The sequence below is a fragment of the Schistocerca gregaria genome, chromosome X (assembly GCF_023897955.1).
Source record: "Schistocerca gregaria isolate iqSchGreg1 chromosome X, iqSchGreg1.2, whole genome shotgun sequence".
NCBI lineage: Eukaryota > Metazoa > Arthropoda > Insecta > Orthoptera > Acrididae > Schistocerca > Schistocerca gregaria.
Window position 1 is genome coordinate 589,675,071 of NC_064931.1, and position 27,926 is coordinate 589,702,996.

A 27,926-nucleotide genomic window follows, 5' to 3' on the forward strand; every position below is an offset into this window, starting at 1 on the left:
GGTTAAATGAATCAAAGGTAGTCTGTTTGAATTCTGTTTAAGGGCTCATTTTATCATAAACACTTGTTGTGCACTGAAAAGTAACTGAGAAAACACATACTCGTATCCTGTCAAGTTTGTTTTTTTCTTTGAAGTAATAAAACAGTTGAAATTAAGTGAAGCGAGTTTGGACGCCAATTAACACGAACCAGTTCTTGCCCCTTCGTGTCCTCCCCGTAAACAACTTAAGAGCAGTACAAATTTGTAGTACAAGTGATAGAAGAAGCCAATTACCTCTATTAACGAGGAACGGAAAATTTCCGACTTTTATGACACCACTTTCATTCATTCTTACACGCCCTTAATTATTCATGCACATCAACATCCTCGCTATCCGTTGCATAGTTAAGTACTTTATTAATTATCATTTCATTTTTATGTGGGCATGACTTTGGTCTGTGGGCTAAAATCTCTGCATGGTATGTGTGGAAAGTGAATTTGGCATGTGAGGGGCACCAGACGATCCTCGCAACAGATATAATAAATATCATAGATGCACGAGAGCAGTTTAATCTCAAGGCAAGTACAGCAACCTTTCAACCCCATTTATAGCTCTGAATCTGCGTGACGTGGTGCAAGTTTGTTTTGACAAATTTTTGACTTTTGTTTCTCTATGTTGTTAGTGTACGACGATGAACCAAGCTTGGAACTAGTCTTAATAACTATGTTTTTTTGTAAATCTGTTTTACATACCCTCAGTATAGGTTTACACGAAAAGTGAAGCACCCAGAAGACATGGTCCGATGTCAATGTTACTTCGTATACGTAGACAAGTTTGACGCGTGTGTAAATAATTAGAGATGCAGTTCGCTGTAACAGGTAAAAAGGGGTCGAGAGCAGCGTCAGATGTTGAGTGATCACAGTGATGGACAAGAAGATTCCACGTACTCATGTGAGACAGCGTTATCATCACCTGACAATGAATGATACAAGACCTCCTTTTGGATCTCCATTTGACCGGATGTTTGATTCGGCGATATCCAAATTTGTGGGGCCTTCTAATGCGTCCATTGCTACAATGTAAGAATACATGGGAACGAGAGGCCACGCATACTCATTTGCAAAGATCTGGTCGACCACATCTGACCACCACAACGGAGGATCGCCGTATTGTGCACCATGCGCATTGTAATCCCTTCACATCTGCGCCTGCCTTATGAAAGCATGGAATGGACTCCCTGCAACATTGGTTGGAGACTAGCAGCAACCGGACTAGGGAATTACCGTTTCATTTGTAGGCTGCCGTTAACAACACAATACAAACGACTTCGTTTGGAGTGGTGCCGTATGAACGGCATCGCATTACGTTCAGCGATGAATCGCGGTCCTGCAATACACCGGCTGCCCATCGTTGGTGAATATGCCTGCGAATTGGGGAGCATTCCCATTCATCCAGTATTTTAGAGATGTACAGTAGTGCTACTTCTGGTGTCATGGTATGGGGAATCATCGTGCATGACCACACGTCACGGCTGGTAGTGACTGAGGGAACTCTGGTGGCACAACAATACGCCGAGGAAATCCTGCGGCCTCGTGTATTTCCTCTATGCGATAATACTGTGGTGCAGTTTTTGAAGAGGACAATCCTCGAATCTCTATGAACTGTCTGCATGATGCTGTGGTTCTCCCGTGGATAGCAAGATCCCCCATCTGTCCTCAACAGAATAAGCGTGGGCTGGGATTTTGTTGGGGAAGGAGACCAGACAGCGAGGTCATCGGTCTCATCGGATTAGGGAAGACGGGGAAGGAAGACGGCCGTGCCCTTTGAAAGGAACCATCCCGGCATTTGCCTGGAGCGATTTAGGGAAATCACGGAAAACCTAAATCAGGATGGCCGAACGCGGGAATGAACCTTCGTCCTCCCGAATGCGAGTCCAGTGTCTAACCACTGCGCCAACTCGCTCGGTAATAAGCGTGGGACCAGCTCGGCTGTCAACTCCGTCCCAGTGGCAGTATCCACGATATCAGCGACCAGTTACAACAGCTTGCTTCAGGATAGGATACAGTGGCTTTATGACATTATCAACTGAATCAGTGCATGTATCTATGCTAGAATTAGTGCAAAGTCGTACTGATAAGTGGGCTCAAAATGCCAACTTCTTTGTAAAACTGTCTCTATTTTGCAGTCACGGAAATAACATCACAGAACCCTTTGAACCCTCCCCTTTCGGGAGCTTCACGTCTTTTGTCAGACAGTGTATTAATTCTGGGAAACTAGATTCCGACGATGTGGAATATTTCTCATGGCTCTTAGGGTTCAATAACCTTTCAGACTATAAACAATCGCAGTGAATTCTCTTGGGAAGGTAAAACAGCATTCACTCGTCGTCTTCCGAAACCTTAAAAACTTCTCGTTCTATAGAAGACTAATGCTTGGAGCATGAGGTACCAATTCTACCAATACAATTGAAAAAAAATCCAGAATTGTCTTCAGATGACAGTGTGCCAAATTGGCCTAATTAAGTGATGTTACCTACATTACGTCAGGCATTTTTGCGATAGTTACAAAGGAAATCAAAATAAATAGTCGTATGTATGTCATTGGTAACTGAGAGACCCAAAGGTATAGGATCAAATGCATAAACGGAAAGGATTCAAGTGGTTCAAATGGCTCTGAGCACTATGGGACTTAACTTCTGAGGTCATCAGTCCCCTAGAACTTAGGACTGCTTAAACCTAACTAACCTAAGGACATCATTCACATCAATGCTCGAGGCAGGATTCGAGCCTGCGACCGTAGCGGTCGTGCGGTTCCAGACTGTAGCGCCTAGAACCGGTCGCCCACCCCGGCCGGCAAACGGAAAGGATTCTCGGCCTCCGTGACTCTTTCCTCGCTATGTATGCGAGTTTTGTCTCAAGCGTAGTTTATTACACTCAATGTGCGTGTAATGCGGTCTTATGTTTGTGTTGTATAATGATGAGAGAAGGGAGAGGTTGGAATCCGATACCGGCACATAGCCAACTCCTCTCGAATCGCCTTAAGCTGTATCTCCACAGTCAACGAACAGACCACCACCCATAATGTCACATCTCCTCTCTACATGACAAACTGCGGGGATGTTAGACCACTTGTTGCAATATCTGGCGATCAGAAACTACCAACTATCCCTCCCTAGTCAACCAAATACTGTTGTCTGTCGGAATAATAGACTATAACTACACTTTCAACGTATGTTATTCTGATCATCATCATTTCACGGTGATAAGCAGAAATAATGACTGATTTTTCCTTGGAATATGCTAGTTGATATATTTTACTGGTATTTCAAATCTTCTCACAGGTTTCCATCTATTCATTTTTTCGAAATTTCTACGTCTCGGATACTCAACGTTTGCTGTAGAGCTTCTTCTGTTTTGCTGTTTTCGGTTTACATGGCCCTGTGTCGTTCACTTTGCTGATTCGTCGCTCTTTGAGACAGGTTGCCCAACTGTAAACCCTTATGTGATCTGCAGTCTGCTCTCCACAAACTTCCTGAAAACCATTGTGATTTTCTGACTACCCCTTTCCATATAAGTTTAACTTTAATGTACGGTCTTTGCTCTTTTGCCGCCACACTACTCGAGAGGCGTGCAAACTCCGTTTCACACTGTTGTCACCTCCACATTGCGCACAGTGGAATCTCGTGAACAATACGTGCTTCTTCCGCAGTGAGACAACTATCGTCATGACGGTTATATCTACCCCATAATTCCTTTCGTAGTGTTATCGTTATTTTAAAAATATATGAATGATTTCTATATGCAAAACGTCTGCGAATTTTAATGACGGAAAAAGAAAAGTCAGGAGGCATTTCGAATCACGCAAATAGTGACATAGACTGTCTGAGGCTAGATATATTTAGTGAGCCAGCAGTCTGAAATGATGAGGAACCAAGCAAAAGAAAAACGAAACTGTTTCACATGGTTACGGAAACAGACAGTAGGAAGTATTGTAGAAGTCTATCGCTGGGGATATTAGCTTCCAGTATGGCGGAGCACACAGCGAGTAGGTCATCTTCGCGTCCAGAATGAAATCATTTGTCTTACTTAAGACTTACAGTTGGTAGCATCTGTTTGAAAACTATTTATGTTTTGTCAGAAACAGCAGCGACGTATGGACGGCAGTTCTCGAGAGAGGATTAAGGTTAATGTCTAATCGATACCGACATTATTAGTAAGCGAACAGTAATTCAGGTGGGCGGAGAAGGACCCCGAAAATAACGGAAAGGCATACAACGAGAGTATTGGTTCAAGAATCGCTGAATACGCCACGTAATCTTGCAGCCTCACTGAGTTTTCGGTAAGTTCGAGTTTGACGACACACTCATTTTCAAGTGTTGGAGAGATTCAGCAGTAGCAGAACCAGCTATAAATTAAATACGAATTGATTAAGTCCTCCCTCAGCCGTTCCAATGACCTTTACGATGCCTTTAAAATAGGAACTTGTGAAGAATACTCTGGCGAAGGAACATTACTGTTTCAAATACTCTAATGCGTTAGGTTCTTGTGTGCGTTATTGGATACTCGTTGAACTATGATTCCTCACACAAACTGTATCATCGAACAAATTGAAAAGAGCATACAATATGTGTGATCTCTGACACGGACTGAATGGGGAACAAGCCAACACAGCCTTTTACACTGCAGCCCCAAAGAAACTGGTATAAGCATGCGTATTCAAATACAGAGAGATGTAAACCAGCAGAATACGGCGTTGTAGTTGGCAACGCCTATATAAGACAAGTGTCTGGCGCAGTTGTCAGATCTGTTACTGCTGCTACAATGGCAGCTTATCAAGATTTAAGTGAGTTTTAACGTGGTGTTATAATTGGCGCACGAGCGAAGGGACACAGCTTCTCCGAGACAGGAATAAAATGGGGATTTTCCTTTTACGATCATTTCACGAGTGTACCGTGAATATCAGGAATCTGGTAAAACATCAAATCTCCGACATCGCTGCTGCCGGAAAAATATCCTAAACCAACGGGATCAACGAGGACTGAACAGAATCGTTCAACGTGACAGAAGTGTAAACCTTCTGCAGATTGCTGCAGATTTCAGTGCTCGGCCATCAACAAGTGTCATAGTGCAAACCACTCAGCGAAACAATCGATGTGGGCTTTCGGTGCTCGTGTACCATTGATGAGCTTTACGCCTCGCCTGGGCCCGTCGATACCGACACTGGACTGTTGATGACTGGAAACATGTTGTCTGGTCGGACGAGTCTCGTTTCAGATTATATCGAGCGGATGGACGTGTACGGGTATGCAAACAATCTCATGAATCCACGGACCCTGCATGTGAGCAGGGGACTGTTCAAGCTGGTGGAGGCTCTGTAATGGTGTCGGGCGTGAGCAGTTTGAATGATACGGGGCCAGTGATATGTCTAGATACGACTCTGACAGGTGTCATGTACGTAAGCATCCTGTCTGATCATCTGCATCCATTCATGTCCATTGTTCATACCGACGGCATTGGGCAATTCCAGCAGGACAATGCGACACTCCATACGTCCATAATTGCTACAGAGTGGCTCCACGAACACTCTTATGAGCTTAAACACTTTCTCTGGCCACCAAACTCCCAGGACATGAACATTATTGAGCATAGCTGGGGTGTCTTGCAACGTGCTGTTCAGAAGAGATCTCCACCACGTCGTACTGTTACAGATTTATGGGCAGTCCTGCAGGATTCATGGTGTCAATTCCATCCCTCACTACTTCAGACATTAGCCGAGTCCCTGCCACGCCGTGCTGTGCCAATTCTGCGTGCTATCGGGGCTATACATGGTATTAGGCAGGTTTAACAGTTTCTTTGGCTCTTCAGTGTAATTACGTATAGGGCTCTACTAGTAGTTTTATAATAAATTATAATGGCACATTCTACCACGGGGACAACAAATGTGTGCATCCCTCATAGCGAAGGCTTCACAAACAACAAAGTTCTCCTTATGCTAAGTGACATAATGAAATTGATAAGTTATAAGTTCCATCTAAGCTGACGCATTTTTTCTTTGTAGAGTGACTGAAAAGTACACCGTCTGCCACAGAGAATCTAAAAGCCGAAAAGTTTCACACATAGCGCAACGATGTCCAAGCAGTCTTGTTATATTTCACTATCATACTTAGTACCCAACTTGCAGACCTGAAGCAAGTTTGGGTTGCGACGTACCATTTGCCAGCCAGTAAGGGATTCCGCGACGCCACAGGGTTTCCTAAATATATATCGCCCTCATGTGACCTAGAATTTCCTTTTGCTTGGAATCTTGGGAGAAATGCGTTAGTTACCAATATCTGACTACAGTGAGACTCTCAGTAAAGCAACATACTTAAACTTCTAGTCATTCCTCCGCCCCCCCCCCCTAAAAAAAAGATTATGAGTGATTCAGCCAGGTTGCAGGACCAATTACAGAAATAGAGAGCAGCCGGACGCGGTGGTCTCGCGGTTCTAGGCGCGCAGTCCGGAACCGTGCGACTGCTACGGTCGCAGGTTCGAATTCTGCCTCGGGCATGGATGTGTGTGAAGTCCTTAGGTTAGTTAGGTTTAAGTAGTTCTAAGTTCTAGAGGACTGATGACCACAGCAGTTGAGTCCCATAGTGCTCAGAGCCATTTGAACCATTTTAGAAATAGAGAGCAGTTACTGTATGCAGAGTTGGCTAAACCAGTGAGATTGGTTGTGAGCTGGAAACAAGCCAAGTCATTTTGCGGCTAGTGCACTGACTGACTAAACTACCCAAAATGATCAAACCATTTCCAGGGAGTGCTGAAGTTGGGAAATACAGGAAGTCGATCGTGGATGTTGGTGGACCGAGGAGAGTAGATCTAGCGTGACCTAGACTCTGAGTGTTGTCAACGGAACAGAGTTTAATATACAACCATTCAAGGCTCGGAGGAACCGACACGATAGCTCAGCGTGTTTAGGGCAGGGTACTGGCGATCGTCCAATAAAAAAATAAATTAATTAAAAAGCTGAGTTAAGGTCTCATTGATTAAATTTAGAAGACGTAATGCGACATCCGCGGAGAACCATTGATGAAGAAACAGTTCGAAAGACAGAAGAGGACAAGAAAAGTTGGCTATCTCAGAAAGTGACAGACTACAAATCAAAGTTGGCGGTTTGATCCCTCTCTCGGCCTAATATTTTTTTTCTTTCACTTATCTCTTCTATTAACTCTAGCGATGATTTTCATTTATAAAAGATGCAAACTAACTGCATGGTTCCAATTCCACGTTAAACTGTAGGTCCCCATGTTGCTGGATGGGTAATACAGTTCAAAGGCCGCGGGAAGGCAAGAGCGTATCACATAACTAGGATCAAGCCCAGTAAAGCAATGCGCTCTTCAAACCAACATTCAAACTGAGGACAGATGTACCCTTAACCATCAGTTTAACCGGATTCACCGACTGTATCTAGTAGCATTTCTGTACATATATTGCATCTTCCCATAGTCCTTTGTTTGTATGTTTTTGCAATGCGTACCAGTGCGGAAACATTCTTGACAGTATTAAGGCATGTACCAGTACACAAGAAGCGAAATTAACTATATGATGCTTGCATGTATGCACAGCAAAATAGCAACATTTTCGGTGCTTGTTATATTTCTCTCTATGTACAACAGTTCTGCACATTATTGAGAAATTTAATGACATTGCGGCAGGTTCTTTGAATACTGTATCTGTTATTTTGCTTTCCTGTCTGGTATTAGATGTCAAGAACGGACATCAGCCATTCACGTTGGGTTCAGATATTGTCTTTCGAGGAGAATCGTTTGGCAAAACCATTACGCACATCTCGTGCTAAAATAAGGAGAGCTATTTGAGAGCAAGCCGTAACAATTACTAACAGTCCAAGATATAGTAGTGAAAGACTAGACAAGTCGAGTTCTACGTGAGCAATGGTATTTACAGGGAAGCAAGCTCCAGCCACAATAGCCTACTATGATGCTGTTTACAGATAAATGCACATTCATTGGAGACGCCATATAGGACTCGCAAAACAGTCGTATTCGTATTTAAGCAGACAAAAATCAACGTACGTGGTGGGTTGAGCGTAATCAGGGCAGTGTGAACTTTCGGGCTACCATAATTTTTGAGCAGAATAATTGACCATATCAAATAGCAAGAAGAGAACATTTGCGGTCGTCGGGTAATGTGGCTGCAAATCGAAAGAGCTTCAGCTCATTTTGATACAGATGGCCGGCATCAAATGTGAGCCCACAGATCCAAATCGTTGGAATGGTAGAGAAGGCTCTGTTCCACGGCCACTAGTCACCAGGTCTTGCACGTCTTTACAATTTCTATTCTGGTCTATGGTGTATACTACTCCTGTAAAATCCGAGAAGAGTATAAAATATCACCTAAACCGCTGTTAAGAAATACTTTAGTTTCCATTATCTGCTACGTTTACTGAACATCTTCAGGTGAAATGCAGTATTTTAGATATAGCATTCAGAATTATAAATGAAAAGAAAAATATTTTCTATGTTCTATAGAATTTATAATTATATTGTTCTACCAGGAAGCGACACGATAATCACTTAACAACTTAATGTATTAATAACTGCGGCATCATAATGCGGAACGTGTATGAAATTATCATTAAAACAACGGCGTTTTTCGATGTGGCGAGATCTTTTCACGAAATTACACTCGCCAATTTTTCCTCCTCCGAATACGAAAATATTTTGTTGATGCTCACCTACGTAGGGAAAAACGATCATCGTCATAAAATAAGAGAAATCAGAGCTCACATTAAGAGATTTAAGCGTTCGCTTTTCCCGCGCGCTGTTCGACATTGGAACTGAACCCTCTGACATACACGTAAGAATGAATTGCAGATTAGCCATATAGATGTAAAAAGGAGGATCTCGTCGCATGAATCACTGAACACACAGCCACCCGTATTTCCCCATGTGCTTCATTCTCTGCATCGCCAATATACATCCTGGAGACAACTACGACGTCAAAATTTTGATCACCTTTTCTTATTTACTTGATGGCCGAGGCGGTCTAGCTGGTGGAGCGCTAGGCATCGGGCCTGAAGGTACGACTCCAGGTCCACTCAGCCTGTTATCAAATTGAGTACCGGGGATTTTTCCCGGAGGTAAAAGACGGCCGAGGTGATGGGCTCTCCAGTCCCCTCTTCCCCCCTCCCCCCTCCTCACACCCCTCCTTCACCCATAGTGCTGCGGCGAACGAAAGGCTGCACTCCACCCGCGGTTAGGCCAGAAGCCCGTTCACGGGTTGAATGCCATAGATTTTACCTTTTTCTTTGTTATCTACTGTACAAAGTAACGCTCTTGTTATGTTTCTTAACGAAACATGGAACAACATGTCATCGCCATATTCGAAGCGTTCCCTAACTTTGACGCCCAGTGGCGAGGAAAGCTTGGTTTTTCGTGCATAGGTTCCATTTGATAAAATGATCAGTCTTCCACTCTATTGAACACGCTAACAAGGGGACCGGACTTACTTGTTATCACCGATATCGTCCAAATTTATGGCATAGCACTTTTGGCGAGGATCCTAATAGATAAACCACTTTTCTGTTTTTTTTTTCTTTTCTTTTTTAATTTTCTTACACTACAAGCAAACCGAAATAATATTCAGAATTATGCATTTATTAATATTTTGACAAAATCCATGAAAGTAAAAGGCATAGGAAAATGTTTCATTGCAAATAAATTTCCAGGACAGGATTGTAATGTGTTCACTAGAAATTCGTATATAAAATTACTTTAATTATTTTACAGTTGATTATTTAAACGAGCAGCAGTGATATTCGTAGAAAAACAAGGGAAGCAGTAATTTTCTCGGCATCTTGCACATGCTATAAGCTCCGCATTTTTATAATTACCTGGTTGCTTTGAAGTTACTGTAGAAAAAAATTCGATTTATATTCATTAAATATTCTCCCGCATCGAACAGTTTGGCAGCAAACAACTCCAAATACTGGCGAGAACAGATTGTGACGTGCAATGGAATGTGTTTCAATGCAGTCCTCACGGAATGTGATTTCTTTTTCTCTTTGGATAAAATAAAAGCAGTTTTAAATATTTTCGATAAAATTCTTTACATGACAATAAAAATAGACATCTCAGGTTTCCACTAGTGAAATGCATTTAGGAGGAATCACTTGAGTACTGCACCGTACCAATCCTTTTGCATCTCGAAACATCTCGTCGTATAATTTTTGAATTGTTTTTCCTCAAGAGGAATTAATTAATCGAGGGAATTTGTTCTACTGCACGTAAGGCTTAGCCACATCAGTCAAAAATTTTGTTGTGTACGGCTGTTGTAAGTTTTCTAGGTTTTGATGAAATAATGGCGCGTACTCATTCGTCATTTTTCGAATCCTCGGTCCAGAATCTGTGCTATCTTCGAGGTACACCTAGATCGTTGGCAATAATTCCCTATAAAGGGTCCTTGTGGAGGCTGGAAGTAGGATCCTTACTTGGAAATTTATTGGCAATCCCAAATCTTCCTTTGCCTTTCCTTTTCATACTTTTTATGAAATACGATATACCGAACATTAGTTTGGTTTATGTGCAGTGTAAGTAATAAAATAAAAAGTTGGTTCTTCCCGAGGGACTCGAACTTATGACCTTCGTATTAACGTTCTCTACCCATTTTTCGTCGCAAATCGCTGATTGGTTATTATCCTAACGTAAATGGCTCATCCCACGCCCATCTCGCTATTTTTTTCTAAGCGCTTGCCCATCTGGAGCTCCTATTTCTGCCACTTTCATTTCTGGCCAAGCCCTGCATATACCAAGCATCTTGATGAAATTGTTGATGTCTAGTAGGAGCGGTCCTCTTGTAAGTGTCCCTCAGGAGCAGTCGGTGCGTCGACTTTACAGTGATGGCTACTGGATTGCATAATTAATTAGTATATTAATTAAAATTTAAAGAAACCTTGACGCAACCGTTTTCAATCTCTGACGTCTCATAGCATCATTTTGTCTTGCCTGTCAGGAACATGTACAGCCTAGATCTCTATTCCTATTTCTCTCAAATGACATATCAGTAGCGAAGAATCCATTTCCGTCAGTTGTAGCGGCCCTTCCTACTGCGTTTGCTTGTCAGTATGTACCTCCTCTGTTTTTTATCTATTGTTTCAATAGGCCAATTTTTAATACTAATATTTCTCCATGAACTACATTCTGTAAGATGCGGTTAGTCATAAATCCAGTGTTTATTCTGCAAAGAAACTAACGCTGCTTACCTCGCGTTAGGTTACGATAAACATAATAGCCCTAGAAACAGCTGTAGCTTCTAATACCGGGTGGTTACCATTGAAGTTTTGTTACTCACAGAAGCCGTATGAGGACTGTAATTATCGTATAGCAGGCAAACTTGTTAGATAGTCTAATACGTTAAAGCGGAACCGATTTACGCTGAAAAAATTAGTTCTAATTTTGGCCACCACGTGCAAATCTGGCATTGTGAAGGCAAGAAAGACGTATAGAAATGTTTCCACATGAAATGGATTAGGAACGGGGTGTGGGCAGAAAAACGTCAAACAAGTGAGAAAGGCATAATGTTCATTTTATTGTTAACCGCCGCTTACACAATTTGTTCTATATGAGCACCGGAGACGTCGACAAGATGCTATGCAGCGCCAGCCTGGTGGCCAAAACTGGAACTTTTTTGTGCGTAACTCGGTTGTGCGTTAACGCATTACAATATCTACCAAGTTTCGCTATTATACAATAATTACGGCCCACACTCGATCTCTGTGAGTAGCTGCATTTTCATTACAACCAACGGGTGCTATTTCTTCAAACGGTAGTGTTGCAATATAAGTCAAGTTGTAATTAATGTACTAACTTTGCGATGTAATTTGGGAATATGGTGATGGACGGCTTTGTTTGTAGATGTAATCCTTTTCGATAAATAAAGGAAATTTAGAAGAGTGACATTTACTATTTTCAACGTAACTTCACTACATAGATGCTACAGTCGTAACTGTTCTAGAGTGACGAATCTGAGCAGTAACTGGTCTCGTTGTAACAAGGGATGTCCTGTTTATGAAAATAATAAAACCCTTGTCTCCACGGCTACACAAAGGGGACTGTGAACATAAAGCTGCACATAAATGTTCGCTTCATCTGCTAGACAGGTCTCCTTTCAGACGCAGCCGACATGCATCCTTCCTTTTTCGCAAAGGACAAGCTACCGTTTTGGTCTCGAAATCAGAGTCTGAACCTTTTGTGCGTGAAGATACAGTGTACACGGACAGACTTTTTTTCTCATTCCTGTGATAAATTTTTTGTAATTTTTCTTTTTTTTCTTTTCTTTTTTGGCGAGCAACACCCGTCTCGCCGTGTGCACTTACACCAAGCGCATTCTCTGGAATAAAGCTTTCCACCACGAGCAACCTTTTACTGTCCTGTACCCACAGATGCGTATACGCAGACGAGTTTTGTAAGCGTGAAAATCTGGTAGTTTAAAATATCCGCTAGATTGCAGTAGTATTGCAATGACGCTTGAGTACACTATCGTGAAAATCCCGTCGTTCCGGACTTCAAGCAAGAGGGGGAAAAAAACACTTGAAAACCGTCTATAGTCGGAATGGTGTAACAATTTCGTGTTTGCTTCAATGTCTACAAAACTGTAATCAGCTCTTCTTATTCTCTTCATCATAAACAATTGTGTGTATCATCTGTTCACACCGGAATATAATTCTCTTGAAGTCCTTCTGTATACATCTTCATTCTTCTGTGCATATCAATTGATGAGCGGCGACTGAGCGCCTCTGCTTTACCCTCATCTGTAGACTAAAAAATATGGCCTTGTGGAACTGTTCATACACAACTTTTCATTCTTGTGTGCATTCCATATCAAATAAAAATGTGTGCGGTACACTGGGAGAGTGAATTTCATTCAATTTTTACTGGAGTCAGCAGAATTTCACCATCATTATCGGATATTAACCTGACTTAATACCGTTAAGGAAGTAAATTTTTTTAAGAAATTATTCTGTTCTACAAGGATAAGACAAAAAATAAATTTCCTGTCTCATATCCCATACGCAAACAAACGGAGTTCCCAACAACTTCCTTATTCATTGGTGTATGGTGCTTCCTGTAAATCACGTAGTTGTGTACAATTTAAGGAAAACAATCTTAGCTTAGCGAGTGTCTCAATCAGGTGAAATCAGCGATTCCCTTCGAAGAAAATATGTATATTGTTACAGGTCACGAGTTATAAGTGTCATAATTTGCTACTGAGCTTTATCACGATATTTCACAACTAGAAATGTATTTGTAAAAGCTGAAGGAATCACAACATAAATTATCCGTTGAAATGACTGACTGTTAAATGTGAAGTAGTATAGAGATTTACAAACTACCCAATACTATTGTTTCATACTGTTTGAATATAATATCGGTTGGAAACTATTCTAAATATCCATCTAATCCTTATAAGGCTTTCCCGATAAGACAAGCAGCGTTATGATTTAATTTGCATCAAAAACATAAATCGTAGGTTGATGTGCAACTCATGATGCAGATATTTCACATAATTATTAGTTCTTTAAACATAATTTTCTAATTTTAGCCATCACTCTTCTTCAACCGAATACTATAAACATAGCCAGAATAATCTATTGTTGGCTTGGGCTGACGTCTGCAGAACGTTTCTGTATTCTCCGTCCTCGTCTTTAAATCTGACCTGATAAAGTGACCAAACAGTAATAACGGATGGATATCGCGAAAGTCTTGTATACGGGATACAGTGCAAAATTCTCCCTTAAGTTTCCTTGTAATCCACAGTGTTCCGTTTACTCCTCGTATAACTCATACCACTTCGCAAAATTTGCCGTAGGCATTCGCTGCCTTTGGACAGTTTGTGTGCCAATAAGACTGTAATACTTGTAGCAAATACATACTGTGACTTTCTATAAAGCAATGAAGTACCTTCAGTTCTTATTACACATCTATAAATGAATGTCCAATGTTGGGTACATGTGTGCTATTACAAGCTTCATTTGACCTTTCTAAACATATGCCTTAGCACACTCTTACTGACACCTCCTCCAAACAGAAGTTTATGGGAGAGATTTCAGATGGTTTTCAAATCATGTTGGGAGTCAGGCCAGGAGATGGACTCTCACACCTACTTTTAAACTGTTAATTAGCAAAGTGATACGTGAGTGCCGAAAAGGAGTGACTGAGAAAGATGTTGAAATAGGGTGAGGCTTGCCTATGGAAATATTAATTTGACAGTTCACTGCCTGCACTTTGTTGATGAACCCGCATATTTTTCTGATTCGCTAAAAATAGCTGCAGAACAAATGAATCCATTGAAGACACAATCAGTAAAAGCAAGATTCCAGATCTTCTTCGAGAAAACTGACTGATTACAAACAACAAGTCATCGTCCACAAAACCAGGGTTAGATGAAAGGGAAACCAAGCAGACAGGAAAGTATATATCTGGAACTGTGGATAAAGCCAAACACTTCTGAGAAACAGGCCTTTGCATCACGAATTTGAAAAAAGGAAACAACATATCAACAAACCAAAAGTGTCTACAAGCTGCCCAATATGCCGCAGAATGCCTTACTATAAAGAGAAAAAGTCTGGTCAAGAAATTGGAAATAACTGAAAGACAGATCATGCGAAAAATTCTATACCCAGTCAAATAAAATGGTGAATGCAGCAGACGACACTACCATGAATCAAATTACAACGAAATGAACACCCTTAGCTGCTTACAGGCGTTTACGTACGTCAACGGGGACAGATGAAAATGTGTGCCCCGACCGGGACTCGAACCCGAGATCTCGTGCTTACATGTCAGACGCTCTATCCCTCTTTTTTTTGTTAAATCTAATTTTGTTCGCTTTTGTTCGTTGCATCTGCTCGGGGCCGACGTCATAAGACATCCGTTTTAGCTCGTTGTTGATCGATTAACTCAGTTTTTTTATTACAGAGGGCAGCTAACCCTCCGACCGAACACGCTGAGCTACCATGCCGGCGATCCATCTGAGCCACCGAGGACACAGAGGATAGCGCGACTGCACAGATTTATCTCTAGCACGCCTTCCGCGAAACCCACATTCTCAACGTATTGTCCCGCACTACATTCGTAGTGCCCTCGCCCATTATACTCATTACTCGCGGCGCGTTGCCGATTCCCGTAAGAGTTCGGGCACTGTTTGTGCATTCGCACAGAAGAAGAAGATGGTCAAGTGGCTGGTGAGCCTTAACTATATATTTGCTAAGATGGTATCTGTTCTTTCGGACATGTCCAAAAGAACAGATACCATCTTAGTGAATATACAACCATGAATTCCATGCACACGTAGAAACGCTCACACACACCTTTCGTATGAGGACTGTTCTATGGTCGCATTACCTGTGTGAGTCTCACAGGTTTTAATAGTCGAACCTTCCGTTACTTTCTCAACAAGAAAACCATGTTTGCGTGGATAACCCTGGTAGAAAATGACTTGCAGGAAGTGGGGATATCATTGTATGATATCTAAAAAAGCATTCCGCTCAAGAAGAAACTCCAAAAGCTCCTTAGTTTCAAAGAAAACCCGGAACTAAAAAATGCCAAAACATTGGCCGAGATAAGAAATATACAGCAGATGAAAGGCGTGGGGAGAAGTTAAGGTCCAGGCGCAAGGAAAAGGAAAAATACGATGAAAATAGTGTGTTCTGGAAATGGTCAGTACGAAAAGAAGAAGAATATACTAGGTACGCTTTGTTACACATTGTTTACTCTACTACCTGGATGTACGATTAATTGTTGTGTTTTTGTTTTTCATGATGTAGATGGCAAAATAGGTTATAACATCACACGAGAGCGCATAGTCAGCTTTTCGTGAGAAACGCCAATCGATCCGCCAGGTATACGACAGTCTGATGACAATCTAGACTATTTTATGCTATCGTTGAAAAAGACCGTACGGAAAGCTTTTCAAGTTAATCCAGCTGGCACTCGGTATGGTGATGAAGAACTATACGCAGCCACATCTGCTCCTCCTTCCGGCCAAAATGTGGCAATGGAAACTTCTTGCATCACCCAGAAACTGGGTACCTCTGCGTCTCGCGGCAACGCCTCACTGAGATTTAACGACCCCGGCCACGGAGGGGGAAAAGAGCCCGCTACGGCACAACTTGCAAGCACACTGCTCCCTGGCCGGCAGCTATATTAAGGCAGCAGCTGCTCAAAATCGCCAGTCACACACTTGGCTAAGTTTTATGATCCAACTCCCCAAAGAAATGCAACAAACATGCAGCAGTGTTTTTATCACGACTCTCCCTTGAACTGAATGACAGTCCGAAGAATCGCAACTTTGTCTTGAACGCTACTCCTCGGCAGTGAGTTGCTGGGTTCTTGATGCGATCTGTCGTCGATAAGCTTCAGTTAGAGAGTAATGTGCTCCTCTTTTAGGACCGTGACGCCTCCTGTGTCTGAATGAACGTAAAGGTTGCAGTCAAGTGTCGACACAAGAAGAAAACGCCTTTGAAGAAAATGCCTTTATTCTTTGAGAGAATTTCGAAATGAAACTGAAACTTACTTCGTTGTCCATGCGTGTGTGTGTGTGTGTGTGTGTGTGTGTGTGTGTGTGTGTGTGTGTGTGTGTGTGTCTGATGTAACTGAACAATGTCCTTAAAACTCAGAAGGGCATTCTTGCGTTGTAAAATACACTCCTGGAAATTGAAATAAGAACACCGTGAATTCATTGTCCCAGGAAGGGGAAACTTTATTGACACATTCCTGGGGTCAGATACATCACATGATCACACTGACAGAACAACAGGCACATAGAAACAGGCAACAGAGCATGCACAATGTCAGCACTAGTACAGTGTATATCCACCTTTCGCAGCAATGCAGGCTGCTATTCTCCCATGGAGACGATCGTAGAGATGCTGGATGTAGTCCTGTGGAACGGCTTGCCATGCCATTTCCACCTGGCGCCTCAGTTGGACCAGCGTTCGTGCTGGACGTGCAGACCGCGTCAGACGACGCTTCATCCAGTCACAAACATGCTCAATGGGGGACAGATCCGGAGATCTTGCTGGCCAGGGTAGTTGACTTACGCCTTCTAGAGCACGTTGGGTGGCACGGGATACATGCGGACGTGCATTGTCCTGTTGGAACAGCAAGTTCCCTTGCCGGTCTAGGAATGGTAGAACGATGGGTTCGATGACGGTTTGGATGTACCGTGCACTATTCAGTGTCCCCTCGACGATCACCAGAGGTGTACGGCCAGTGTAGGAGATCGCTCCCCACACCATGATGCCGGGTGTTGGCCCTGTGTGCCTCGGTCGTATGCAGTCCTGATTGTGGCGCTCACCTGCACGGCGCCAAACACGCATACGACCATCATTGGCACCAAGGCAGAAGCGACTGTCATCGCTGAAGACGACACGTCTCCATTCGTCCCTCCATTCACGCCTGTCGCGACACCACTGGAGGCGGGCTGCACGATGTTGGGGCGTGAGCGGAAGGAGGCCTAACGGTGTGCGAGACCGTAGCCCAACTTCATGGAGACGGTTGCGAATGGTCCTCGCCTATACCCCAGGAGCAACAGTGTCCCTAATTTGCTGGGAAGTGGCGGTGCGGTCCCCTACGGCACTGCGTAGGATCCTACGGTCTTGGCGTGCATCCGTGCGTCGCTGCGGTCCGGTCCCAGGTCGACGGGCACGTGCACCTTCTGCCGACCACTGGCGACAACATCGATGTACTGTGGAGACCTCACTCCCCACGTGTTGAGCAATTCGGCGGTACGTCCACCCGGCCTCCCGCATGCCCACTAAACGCCCTCGCTCAAAGTCCGTCAACTGCACATACGGTTCACGTCCACGCTGTCGCGGCATGCTACCAATGTTAAAGACTGCGATGGAGCTCCGTATGCCACGGCAAACTGGCTGACACTGACGGAGGCGGTGCACAAATGCTGCGCAGCTAGCGCCATTCGACGGCCAACACCGCGGTTCCTGGTGTGTCCGCTGTGCCGTGCGTGTGATCATTGCTTGTACAGCCCTCTCGCAGTGTCAGGAGCAAGTATGGTGGGTCTGACACACCGGTGTCAATGTGTTCTTTTTTCCATTTCCAGGAGTATATTAGAATATCTCCGTGTGTTTCCGCGACAGTTTTATGTGTGCAACAGTATCCCAATATTGGCCGAGGTGTAGTTGTGTTTCCCTATTTTGGATGAGTATAACACAAATCCTCATCCTATGATCATCTTCAGTTTTGCCCCATTTCCACAAAAATCGTTGAAAAATTCACGCTCGCACTGCTAAAATTATAACAGGCCAATGCATCCATTTAAAAGCGCAACAGTGTTTATTACGGAACCTAAATGAAAATTATTAGAAAAAAGCCGACATTTTTCTTTCGGAATCCTGTCGAGAAAACTGAGAAAGCCTACATTTGAAGTAGACTGTGCAACATACACAGAGTAAAGAAAATTCGGGCACACGGACTCCGCAACGCTATTCCTCACATACTGGCGATACAGAAATGTCTCTCACAAGATTTCGTTCTGCACAATTCCACATCGGACATCGATCTTCGCTGGTAAATACACTAAGTGTAGGAACGAGGCTATTGCTGGGAAACTTCTCGCAATATGCAGAAATGACCAAATGGAACAAAATCCTTCTACTTGTTGACTAGAGTTCCAGTTGTCCAATCTTGCCAATCATGTCAGTGTACCCGTCAGCCCCAAATGTTTCGAGACTGGAGTAATAAAAAATAGAAACATTTAGAATGGTTGTTCTAATGTTTCAGGTGTTCTCCATAGCCTCCACTCGCATGAGTACAGTGCACACTGACCGTTCATACGACCAGGTCAAGCTGACAGAAAAGTCCGTCTTTGGAATTTTGTTCAGTTCGTGTATCATATTGACTTGAATATCGGTTATGTCGTCAAAGCGATGGCACATCACGTAAATTTCTGGGCTCTGCCGTTTGATGACAGGTTCGTATTGATAACACCAAGACTCATCACCCTTGATGATACTTTCCAGAAAATAATTGTCAGCGTTTTGCGTTTCAGTCAAGTCGTAGCAGGCGTCTAAGGTTCACTGTTTTTGTTCAGTATTTAACTTCCACGCACTATCCTCTTATTCAAAACATTTTCCAGAATGTCGTGAACACTCGATTTACAGATCTTGTTCCACTGCGACTTGTGGCATAATAACATTGACGCACAGCGGTCGCACGTCCACTATTTAACATCACCTGCTCACAACTGCCTGGTTGATTGCACAGCTTTTGCTGACAGTTGTTAGTTGAAGTTTTGCAAGCCGCGCGGGGTAGCTTAAGTAGTGTGTAAGCCTAGGGACCGATGAACTCAGTAGTTTGGTCCCATAAGATCTTACCACAAATCAAAATTAATTGTTAGTTGAAGCTGACACCGTACCTACTGCGCTGACGCCGCTTATACACCACGAATAAGGTCGGTCTCGGAACGTTTAGGGCGGGCGGTGTATATTGATCCTAACATTCTGCAAATTCCTCGACACGTGTTTCATTATCGAGGGGTGTGGTGGTAGGGCAACCGTTAATTCGAGATAAAAATATGAAGTTGATGCGCGAAAAGCGTCTTCTCCGGCAAATCTCCGCTCTAAGTAATATGTTTTGGCGTAATGAGATACGAGTAATTTTACTGATTTCTCACTGAGAGGGTATGTGGTCTGCCCTGCATTTTGAGGAACACCTTCTACATACAGGGCGTTTCAGATGAGGTGTTTCCTTTGTAACTTACAAAATAATAAATGAAAGTGATGTCTATCTAGAAAGGTAAAGGTAAAAAAGTTAGGTCTCTGTCGAGTTATTAACATAGTTTATTGAGTTATTTTCCGGGGAGTTCTCGGCAAGTTCCTTGATGGTAATCAAAATTCTCCACATAGATTCAAGAAAAAGGACAATTTATTGGCAAGAGATGGGAGAAACTTAAACAGATACGTGGGTGTTAGTACTATCTTGTTGCATCATTAACCCCGCTAGTTGATTGAACAGCAACAGGTTTCCAGTGAAAGTTTTTTACCTAATAAACATCCTCACAATGTTTTCCTCCGATCACGGAACTGTGTTTTGTGTAATATGTATGTATATGTGATAATTTTTGTTTTTAGCAGAATTTTCACAATGACATAACAGAACAGGTATTTTGTTTCAAAGGTAATAGCTAAAATTAATTCTATGGGCGCGTTTGCATATGTGGGAATGAGTCTCCAGGATAGAGGAGGAAGATAATAATGTACACATATTTTATCTGTACTTTTATTTAAACAGAATCGCTTTCGGCAACGTGACGATAAATGCGGCTGATTCATTATATAAAATCTCAGTTATTTTGTCAAAATACACATAATACATTAACTGTTCAAGTTCATTTCGTTTGCCAAGAAGTTTAAACTGGCCACAACACATTCAATTCTTTCATATGTATAGCTCACACATGTTCAAGCACTATGAAAGTCGCTACTCATGTCCGAGACGGTGCGGTGCTCAAAGCCGGACGTATGCTCCATGATGCAGTGTCACTACATCGAGACCACAGAGGTCCAAACACCTTACGCAGATTCATAGAGCCTTCTGGCAGATATAGTTCTATTTATATTCAGTGAATTGCTGACCTCAGTATAGTCTTTTTTCCATTGTGTACGTAGTTGAATTTTTTATAGTACCATGAAAACAGAATCCACTCTTTGTTTCTTTAAGCGCTGGCTGCCTCTAGCCGACGATAAGGCACAAAACGGAAGGGCTACAAGTAAGCTTCTTACCGTGCCCTTCTTCAATATCTTCCCTCTACGGAGTTTCTTACGAGGCTTGCGAAGTATGCAGCTCGTTATGCCGTTTCTCTGCAGGCGAGCTGTAGCTGTTCAATTCCTGAGGCTTATTTCTGTTGCGGAAACAAAGAAAACAGCGCACTGATGATTCTCAAAGTCCTTTGTTATTTCAGTTCCCTTTAGCAGAGGAGGCTGCCTGTGTTTTAACCTCTCTACTGTTAAAGCATGCAAAGCTGTAAGACTTCTTAACGACACTTACTGATGATTTTCTTAGTGCTGTTGTTTTTGTGTTGAGACACTGGACAACATGTTTCTCTCTCTCTCTCTCTCTCTCTCTGTTTGTGTGTGTGTGTGTGTGTGTGTGTGTGTGTGTGTGTGTGTGTGTGTGTGTGTGTGTGCGTGTGTGTGTGTGTGTATGTGTGCCTCTGTTTCAGACACATATATACACAAACGCTTATATGAAGCATATTTAGCTTCAAAAAATGTTCACACACTGGTAGTTTCTCTCTTTGGCCGTGAAAATGATGCGTCTATCGCCAATTTCTTGTTCCGGGACGTGTAATTGGCTAAAGGTTAGTCATGGCAGGATTGTTGACCCAACTGGCAACTGTTGGTTTTTCGTCATTTCAAGCTGCTCATTTCCCAACAGAGACACACATGCAGTCGGATAATGCAAAGGCAAGGAGATTGTGGCCGACAAGAACGTTATAATGAACTTTTATCTCGGTTGGATAACGACTGCGGAGGAATCTGGCCCTGGCGTTCTAAAAGTAATCATTCCAACATCTCCCTTCACGGATTTATGGAGACAATTGAAAACCTAAATTTAAAAGTTTTGTGCTTCCATGATACTGGATAATGGGTACTTCAGTTTTAAGTTACCTTGTTTTTGAGCATACAGACTGTTTTCATACTAAATTTCCGGCCAGCTGTGGTTTTTCTTTATTTTATTTGCAGATGACTTACATTCACTGCATCACATGATGCTGTGGTACAGCAACAAGATATACTTGTGGGTGTACCACATTTCGATAACTGTCTCTAAGTGCCTTAGAATGAAGCCATAAAATCATTCGAAATCGATTACAAATAAAGTAAACAACAAAAACAGTTGGATGGAGAATTAGAACGAAATTGCTCCAAAACGAAGTAAATCTTAAAGGTACTAAAAAGACCCTTACTAAATACGAGTAAGGTGGCTTACCAGCTTCGCCTTCTAATTTGTTTCATGATACCGAATATAAGTTTTTAGAAAAATAATAGCACGTAAAGGAGCGTGTAATTCTCTGTTTTATACATCGTAAAAAATTTATCTACCGAGATAATAAAGCAATATTTTTTTATGAAACCGTACTTTTTAACGGTATTTCATGGCTCTTTAAAAGCACGGTATGACGATAAAACACATATAAATATTTGCTGCTAGCCACTTCGCAAACATTTCCGGTTACAGGTTAAATGTGAGACCAAAGTCTAGAGGCACTCCGCTGTTTAATCTCCACAGCCAGGTAAAGTAAACATAGCGAGGCTGAGTCTGCACTCAAAAAATTACAAAAACTACACCAAAATATTCGCTCCCAGTGAGTACTTCAGTTGCAGTAAACCGTGTTTAACTGGTTATGAATTGCCACGACTGTCCAGTTTACATTGGACATCGTGTATATATGTCCGCCTCTGTAAGTGAGTTGTCAACGAGTTTGACTGCTACGCAGAGGACCCAGGTTCGTTTCCTGGAACTGTCAGTGATCTTTTCTAGATGAGAGAACTGATACGGGGTGCATTCAGCTTAGTGATGCCAACGGAGGAGATAAACGAGCAGTTTGTAGAAGTTCCAAGATCAAGAAATCCGACAACGTTTGGGAGAGCGGTGTGCTGCCCACATGCCCTCTAACTGCAAGCGATGACGTCATTAACAGAGGATGACACGGCAGTCGGTGAGGCCCAACTGGCGGAGTTTTATCTTTTACGGTAACGTGTATATATACATGGGAAAATGTTTCTGTAACATTTCTTACCCACGACTTTTCAAATTACGGTGTGCTCATAGTTTTACCGTTCCTTCTGAGACAACCTTATTAAGGAGGAATAAAGGTTGGCGTTCAACGTCTCGTTAACATCGTTGTCGTCACAGGCTTAAATTATGCTATAATGTGGTGGGAACTTGCTTAAGGCCTTTTTGAAAGAAGTATCGGGATATTCGGCTTAGCGGTGTAAGGAATCCACCGAAGACTTCAATCTGGATTACCAGATGGAGAGTTGAGCCCCGTCCCTTAGGAATACGAGACTCGTGAGGTAATCACTGCGCCAACTTGTTCTGCACCGAATAATAAGTAAGTTTAGTGAAAAATAAATACAGGAAAGTTGGTATTATGAAAATGAAACAAATAAACGAAAGTGCGTTTCCTGGCATATACTTGAGATGATAAAGCAATAAACGTCAATTCGTTTATGAATGTGGCTTTGTACCTGTGTAACCGCAAAGCAATTTATATTCGTTCACGTTTTTGTCGGATAAATGTGCAGGGCAGCAGTTAACGACCTTGCGGCACGGTTCGCGATGCCATTGAGCGTATTGCATAATAGTTGCATGGTGATGTATAACAAGCGCGGTCCACATGTGGCACTTCATCACTCTGCGGCTGTCTTCTGGCACATGAGCTTGTTCTGCCTCAGAGTTACTGCCAATTTTCAATAGGGATAATGTGCGTGATGAACATTTTACGTGCTTAAACCCATACATTGACAGACTGACATTGTTTGTAACGTGTATATGTATCATTAGGCATTTTATAAAACGTATTCAACGTACAAAGTGCAAAGACACATAAAGCGTATTGAAATGAATACGAAAAGCTCTTAGCTTAGAAGGAAACTTGATAAATGATTTTCTTCATTATGAAATTTAGAGTTTCTAAACGCAATAAATGGAAAGCAATGTTTCACGTGCTAGAGATAATTTGCAACCATAATGTTCATTGTACTATACCGTGTATTTTAAATACCCAAAAGCAGTACATCTTACGCTTGGAAACCATAAAATCACTCTTGAATCTTACTCTTCTGGTCAGTTACAACAACGTTAATGTTTTCCGTTGTCCATACCTTGAGACCTTTCAGGTGAATTTTCTATTTTGATAAGTAAAAATTTTAAGGAAGCAGCAGTCATTTTTCCTCGAAGCTTAATCTAAAGCAAGCGACAATTTTCAACTTCACTTCTTGGTCAAAATCATGCTACACCATCTATCTCCGGAGTATAATTTCATTTTGGTCAGCACCTTGGCTATTAAACAACGAAACTGAGCATGCACTAGATTTTTCATTCGCTCACTCACGATTTTTTCGGCTTTCATAAGACAGAAGTGAGCTATTTCTGGCTTTGCGCCTTCTTCTCGGATCGTATTAATAAATCCGCCTATCGTTTCCTATCAACGAAGTTCATCATCTACATCTACGACTATATATGCATTTGTTGCAAAGGTTCGAGACGTGCTTTCTTCCTGTTATCAGTTTGATCCTAATAAAGATGTTTCGTATCAAGCAACGCACAGTCTTTCGTGATGTTTACCAACATCTGTTGAACGGTGTTAGAATTCGGATTTCGTCGTCTCACCGAGCAATGTGGCGTAACGGTTAGCTCGTATTCGGTAGGACGACGGCTGAAGTCCGTGCCCGGTCTTGTAGTGCGACGCACGGCTTAAGTCACTTTTGACCTTCTCAAAATGCCTTAAATCACGTAAAATCAGAACAACTGATAAAATATACTTTTATTCGTGTATTGAACTTTAATGTACAAGAGTGAAAATTATTTGATTGCCACACTTGCTCCGAATGGCAGTCTTTCATCTACATCTACATCTACATCTACATCCATACTCCGCAAGCCACCTGACGGTGTGTGGCGGAGGGTACACTTAGTACCTCTATCGGTTCTCCCTTCTATTCCAGTCTCGTATTGTTCGTGGAAAGAAGGATTGTCGGTATCAAACAACTTACATAACATAAAATAAAAAATATATATAAAAGTCAGTATGATCATCTACATCTACATGGCTACTCTGTGACATGCACTTAAATGCCTGCCAGAGGGTTCATCAAACCACCTTCACAATAATTCTCTGTTATTCCACTCTCGAACAGCGCGCCGAAAAAACGAATACCTATATCTTTCCGTGCAAGTTCTGATTTCCCTTATTTTATTATGATGATCGTTTCTCTCTATGTAGGCCGGCGTCAACAAAATATTTTCGCATTCGCAGGAGAAAGTTGGTAGTTTAAATTTCGTGAGAAGTTCCTGCCCCAACGAGAAACGCCATTGTTTTAACGATGCTCACCCCAAATTCAGTATCATGTTCGTGACACTCTCTGCCCTACTTCACGATAATACAAAACATGCTGCCCTTATTTGAATTTCTTCGATGTACTCCTATCTGGTAAGGATCCCCACACTCCAAAAGAGGAGGGACAAGTGTAGTGTAGGCTGTGTCCTTAGTAGATGTGTAGCATCTTTTAAGTGTTTTGCCAATAAAACGCAGTCTTTGGTTCGCCTCCTCCACAACATTTTCTATGTGTTCTTTCCAGTTTAAGTTGTTGGTAATTGTAATTCTTCGGTTTTTAGTTGAATTTACGGCATTCATATTTGATTGATACATCGTGTATCCGAAGTTGAACGGATTCCTTTTAGCGCTGATGTGAATGACCTCACACTTTTCGCTTTTTAGGATCAATTCCCAATGCAGATATTTTATCTAAATAGTTTTGCATTTGCTTTTCATCTTCTGATGACTTTACTATACGATAAACGACAACATTATCTGCAAACAACCCAAGACGGCTGCTCAGATTGTCTGCTAAATCGTTTTACCGATAAGGAACAACAGAGGATCTGTAACATTACCTCGGGGGACCACAGAAATCACTACTGTTTTGCTCGATGACTTCCCGTTAGCTACAGCGAACTGTGATCTCTCTGGCTGTAAATCACGAAGCCAGTCGCATAACTGAGACTGTATTCAGTAAGCACGCAGTTTGATTAGAAGCCACTTGGGAGGTGCAGTGTCCAAGCCTTTCTGGAAATCTAAAAATACGGAATCAATTTGAAATCCTTTGTCGATTGCACTCAACACTTCGTCTGAGTAAAGAGCTAGTTGTGTCTCACAAGAACGATGTTTCGTAAATCCTTGTTGGCTATGGGACAATAGACCGTTCTCTTCCGGGTAATTCATAATGTTCGAACAGAATATATGTTCCAAAACCCTGCTGCATATCGACGTTAGTGATATGGACTTACAATTTGTGGATTATTCCTATTTCCTTTCTTGAATATTGGTGTGACCTGTGCAGCTTTCCAGTCTTTTGGTACGGATATTTCGTTGAATGAGCGGTTGTACATGATTGGTAATTATGGAACTGCTGCAACAGCATACTCTGAAAGGAACCTAATTGTTATACAGTTTGGACTGAAAGACGCTTTTGTTAAATAATTTAAGTTGCTTCACTACTCCGAGGATATCTACTTCTAACTTAACCATTTTGGCAGCTGTTCTTGATTTCAGTTCTGGAATATTTATTTCGTCTTCTTTGGCAAAGGGATTTCGGAAGATTGTGTTTAGTAAACCTGCTTTAGCAGCACTGTCATCGATAGTATTTCCATTGCTATCGCGCAGAGGAAGCATTTATTGTACATCGCCACTAGCATACTTTACATACGACCAAAATTTCTTTGGCTTTTCTGGTAGGTTTCAAGACCAAGTTTCGTTTTGGAAACTGAAAGCATCTCGTTTTGAATTCCGCGCTAAATTTCGAGGTTCTGTAACAGATCGCCAACCTTGGGATTTTCGCATTCGTTCGAAGTTGGCGTGCTTTTTTCGTTGTTTCTGCAGCAGTGTTTTGACCTATATTTTATACCATGGATGATCAGCTCCGTTATTTTTTTAATTTATTTGGTATCTGATGTGCTTCATATCATGTAAATCGGTATTTGGTAGGAATCTAATGCTTATCCGTGTCCTTTGCAAATTATTGGGCAGATATGAATACATTCATCGTTAGATGAAATTAATAATCGTCATTTTAAGAAACTGTTGTCCGAAACAAAGTACTTATTAAAATTTGTTAAACTTTTTCTCACTGACAACTACATCATTAGTGGCGGAGCAATAGTTTTGAGTTGATGACGATCAGGCAGGAAATGTGGCGAGTTCTTTTTAAGACACTACATTTTCTAGGATTAGTAATGTCACACTAATCCACCGTGCCACACGAGTGCGTTCTATAAAAATACTAGGTAAGTGAGGCAGCTTTTCCAATGGTATTGTGATGCAGCACTTATGCTTGAGGCAGTAAGTAAATGGCATATCTTTGGACAAATTTAAAAACTATTTCCGCCATAAGTTAGAGCGAGTAACTATTTTGTAACTGTTCTGCGAAGTACAAAATGGGTTACGTAATAGTTCTCATTACGTTTGGGCCATTCCCTTGTATTCGAGTTTTGCCTATTAGAAGATACACTGACGGTCCAGAACCTTAAAATTTCTTTCGAGTTATTACTGCAGGAATGTGATTCACTTATTTCCAATTATTCCTTATTAATCCCTCCGATCCACATTACGCAACAACCAGAATGGATTCTGCAAGCTACTGCGTGATTATACAGAGCTTCAGTAATTGGTGGCAGCCTACAAAACAGTATTGTGGGTGATTGGGTTATACGCAGTTACAGCCAGCAGTTAATCACGTGGCGCAGCAGCCAATGGTGCACTCTGCTGCATTTCTCAATAGAGCTGGTTGCCGTGTTAGTGCATTTTAGGTTCAAATGGTTCAAATGGCTCTGAGCTCTATGGGACGTTACTTATGAGGTCATCAGTCCTCTAGAACTTAGAACTACTTAAACCTAACTCACCTAAGGACATCACACACACCCATGCCCAAGGCAGGATTCGAACTTGCGACCGTACCGGTCACGCGGTTCCAGATTGTAGCGCCTAGAACCGCTCGGCCACTTCGGCCGACTGCATTTTAGGGATCGCATATTTTGTCACGATAGCGTTCATTATTCTTGACATAATGCAGATACGACATGTATTAGGTTAAGAATCGATGACAATATATAATTTTATCGGGAAAGAGAAAGCGAGAGAGAATC

General features: G+C 42.0%; 1 protein-coding gene across 2 annotated transcripts in view; it reads left to right on the forward strand.

Annotated features, from left to right (window-relative positions):
• Positions 1-27,926, forward strand: part of LOC126299061 (uncharacterized) — a 1,316,522-nt gene that overhangs the window by 804,502 nt on the left and 484,094 nt on the right. The window lies entirely within an intron of this gene.